We start from the raw sequence: 4,516 nt of genomic DNA on the forward strand, positions 1-4,516 counted from the left end.
AGAGCCAGGTACAGCTGTTGGATCTCTGTAGTAGTAAGTCAGAGTGGTGGGAGATCTTCAAAAAGCGGGTGGCAGGATTCTTCCGCCAGCTCTCGAGCCTCAGGTGTCTGAACAGGCATCGTTTGTACCAGGCCCTGGGGAGGAAACTCGAGCAGCTTGTCGCGACTGGAGGTGACCGTGAGGAAATCTCCAGGGTGAAATATTTGCTCAAGAGGTGTCAGTACGATAGGCACACATCTTTGGTTTTTGAGAGGGATTTCGGGAAGTACCGCTCGCCCGACCCTTACAGAAACTGCAAGATGTCAGTGAGTTGTAAGATGGTGACAGGACTGATTGACAGTACAGGGTCCCTGAACAGATCCAAATCAGGGATCTTGGAGGTGGTCAGGTCCTTTTACTCACACCTCTTGGAAAAGAAGGATCTGGATCGGGACAGGATGTCGGCTTTCCTGGCTGAAGCCGTCCCTGAGCCAGGGGGTGATCCCTCTCTTAATGTTTTGGCAGAAGAAATCAGGGAAGAGGAAGTTAGACTGGCCATTGATGGGCTTCGGCCCAAGAAATCGCCAGGTCCGGATGGCTTAACATCCGAGTTCTACAAGACTTTTAGGGACTCCTTGGTCCCCCTCTTGACAGGGGTATTTAATGAGTGTCTTTCCTCGGGCACTCTTCCTGAGTCAATGAGGAAGTCAGCCCTCATTATCCTGTCAAAGGGTAAAGATCCGTCCCGTATCGAGAATTGGCGTCCCATAGCGCTTCTCGATACGGATCGGAAGGTTCTGGCCAAGGTGCTTTTTAATCGGCTGGTGAAATTTGCACCCCGGCTCCTTTCGGGGGCCCAGCACTGCTCTGTTCCAGGCCGCAGTACTTTTAGTGCTGTACTCGGTGTCCGAGAGGCAGTGGAGCAGGGTAGGGCAGGCCACTGGAAGGGGTACTTGCCGTCCTTAGACCAGGCGAAGGCCTTTGACCGGGTCAACCACGAGTACCTCTGGTCCATCCTTTTGAGGTATGGTCTGCCCGGGAGGTTTGTAAATTGGTTAGAGAACTTATACCAAGGGGCTGAGACTTTTCCGCTGGTGAACGGTTGGTCAGGTCGCCCTTTTGAGGTGGGTTCTGGGGTCCGTCAGGGCTGTCCGCTGAGCCAGCTTTTATACGTGTTCGCGATTGATCCCTTCCTGAGGAGGGTCGATCGTGGACCGTTGGCGGGAGTCGGGATGGACCAGGCGGGCTCTGGGTCCTCTCTGAGGGTGGTGGCATACGCCGACGATGTTTCCCTTTTCGTATCCTCGAGAGGGGAGGCGGACTGGGTTATGTCGGAGGTGGTACGCTACTCGGAGGCATCCGGATCCATGATCAACCGGGACAAGTGTGAAAGTCTCTGGCTGGGGGGGGAGATCCTAGTTTTGGTCTCCCGGACACCCTCCCAGAGCCTCAGGCCACCGCCAAAATTTTAGGCATCGGTTTTGGCCCCGGGGACTACCCCCAGCAAAATTGGGAGGGCAGACTGAAGATCGCCGCCCAAAAGGTGGACCAGTGGAAGGGTTGGACTTTAACCCTGAGGGAAAGGGTTGCTCTGGCCAAAGGCTATTTGCTACCTTTGTTAATCTATCTGGGCAGTGTGTGCATCTTGCCAGAGCCCCTCTGGACACGGGTCTACAGCCTGTTCTTCCAGCTGTTATGGGGAAACAGGCTCAACCTAATTAAGAGGGAGGTCACATACCGCATGAGGAGACTAGGCGGGTTGGGTATGGTCAACCCAGTGGTGTTCCTGGTAAACACCTTTGTCAAGATAAATATTGCAAACCTCTGGCAAGAGAGGGCTCCTCCGTGGGTAGTCTCCTGTCGGGGTTGGCTTCGGCCCTTCTTCCAGGAATGGGAGACAGGAGGGCGAGTGAAGGACCTGCGTACACCTCATGGGCATCTCCCGGCTTACGCTACCCCGGTTCTGAAGGTGATCCGCCGGTGGGGTCTGGGAATGTGGGAGATCAGGACCATGTCGAGGCAATGCCTTGACAGAAGGGTCCTGATGACCCATTTCCAGAAGCCCCTGGCCCTTAGGGATTGCCCAGGCTGGGATCTGGAGGTCGGGCTGGGGTTGTTAAATTCCAAACGGATCCCCATGAAGTTTTGGGACTTGGCCTGGCGCTGCTTTCACGGGAGACTGTATGTGAGGGACAATCTGAAGTACAGGAACTCTGATGATCGGGGTTGCCCCCGGGAGGAGTGTGGCGACGTGCTGGAAAGCATGGAGCACTTCCTGCTTCATTGTCCCTTTAATGCAGAGGTCTACAACAGGGTGGGTGCTTCCATACGCTGGCCGCGGCTGGCGTCCCTCTCCTATGCAGAGTGGGCCTATGGGGCATTCAGAACCCTGGGTGGCCGGGACCCGTGCACTTTATTCCTAGTCAGTGTAGTGGTTAGGTTCTACACTTGGAATGCACGGTGTTTAGTTTCGACGCAGCAGAAATCCCTCCCAAGGGACGAGGTAGTAGGCAACATCTTGGGTGACCTGGTGAAGGTCCGCTCTCTGGAGTTTGAGAGGTTGGGTACGAGGAAGGCCTCTCAGCTTTGGAGAGGTCTTTCCTTTTAAGGTCGTACTCTAGGGAGAGCTAGGCCCGTATGAATGAAGTAGGGACAGCATAAGTTTCACCTGGGTGTGTTAGGGACAGAGGTAGGGGCAGATAGGGACAGGGAGGGACAGGCACTGAGGGACTGATAGAGAGTTAGTTACATTAAGTTAGGTAGCATAGGGGCAGAGAGGGACAGATAGGGATAGTTTCTTGAGGGGCAGAAGCAGGGACAGCTTTTAGTCTCTTTGAGGGACAGGGTGAATGTGTTAGTTAGGGATGGGGCCTCGAGAACTCCCTTCCTGGTGGTGGGCTGTTGCATGCCACTGTAGATTTTTGTTTTGATGATAATGGAAAATTTAATGGATATTGGGCTTGCAGGCGCCGAACTTGGGCTTGCAAGTAGGGTTTGGTGTAAGTAAACTTTGTCATATGTTGATAAAAGGGAAAAGGTAGTGTATTATATGTTTATAGGTTTATGTATAGGTTCTGAGTCGGAAAAATGTATGTTGCAATGTGTTTTTTTTTTTTCTGTGGTTTTTCTCTTTCCCTTTTCAGTTAGTAGTGTATGGGGGGTATAGTGAGGTTGGGAGGGGGGTGAATGGGGGGAGGTGTGTGAGGATGGATGACTTGGAAAAGAAGAAGAAAAGGACACCAAAAAAGGACGCTAAGAAAGGACTCCGAAAGAAAAATGGTGTGCGGTGAAAATAAAAGGCCACGAACATTGTGGGACCTAAGTAGGGTGTTTAAGTGTGGATAAAAAGGTTAAACGGACTTGTTGCCAGAAAGGGTTAAACGGACATGTTGCCCAAGGTGGAGGAAAAAAAAAAAAAAAAAAATTTAAAAAAAGAAAAAAAAAATAAATAAAAAAAAATGTAAAAAAAAAATAAAAATTTCTTTTTGGTGGAGGTTAAGCCGAATAGGAAGGCTAAGGAATTTTATGTTGTAGGCAGAAGGGCCTGGGAAATGTTTTTTTTCATTATTTGTAAATAGGAATGAGTGGGAAGCGTGAGTGAGGTAAGGAAGGGGGTGTATGGAGTTGAGTGAATTATAATGTTTTTTTTGTCACTCTGTTTTCTTTAATTATGCAAAAGTGGTGGGTAGGGTCCTGCTGGGGTCTCTTGAGCTGCAAAGCTCTGGGACTGCTCAAAAAAGTGAACTGCGGATTTGCACAAGTTTCTGTTTGTTAATGTTGATTATCGTTGGTATTTTGGTTTTGGTTTTTTTTCTGGAATGTTATGTATGTCATGTATGTTTTTGATAAGTTTGTAATAAAATAGAGTTCCAGCTCCAGTAGCGTACACTAAAGCTGCTGCGGTTAAAAAGCTCGTAGTTGGATCTTGGGATCGAGCTGGCGGTCCGCTGCAAGGCGTGCTTCTGCCAGTCCCAGCCCCTTTGCCTTGGGGTGCCTCCCTGATGCTCTTGACTGAGTGTCCCGGGGGCCCGAAGCGTTTACTTTGAAAAAATTAGAGTGTACAAAGCAGGCAGCCACGCCTGAATACTCCAGCTAGGAATAATGGAATAGGACTCCGGTTCTATTTTGTTGGTTGTCGGAACTGGGGCCATGATTAAGAGGGACGGCCGCGGGCATCCGTATTGAGCCGCTAGAGGTGAAATTCTTGGACCGGCGCAAGACGAACCAAAGCGAAAGCATTTGCCAAGAATGTTTTCATTAATCAAGAACGAAAGTCGGAGGTTCGAAGACGATCAGATACCGTCGTATTTCCGACCATAAATGATGCCAACTGGCGATCCGGCGGCGTTATTCCCATGACCCGCCGAGCAGCGTCCGGGAAACCAAAGTCTTTGGGTTCTGGGGGGAGTATGGTTGCAAAGCTGAAACTTAAAGGAATTGACGGAAGGGCACCACCAGGAGTGGAGCCTGCGGCTTAATTTGACTCAACACGGGAAACCTCACCCGGCCCGGACACGGAAAGGATTGACAGATTGAA

This window comes from Dendrobates tinctorius, unplaced genomic scaffold, assembly GCF_039654945.1.
Source record: "Dendrobates tinctorius isolate UK_male_01 unplaced genomic scaffold, ASM3965494v1 ptg000108l, whole genome shotgun sequence".
Classification (NCBI taxonomy): domain Eukaryota; kingdom Metazoa; phylum Chordata; class Amphibia; order Anura; family Dendrobatidae; genus Dendrobates; species Dendrobates tinctorius.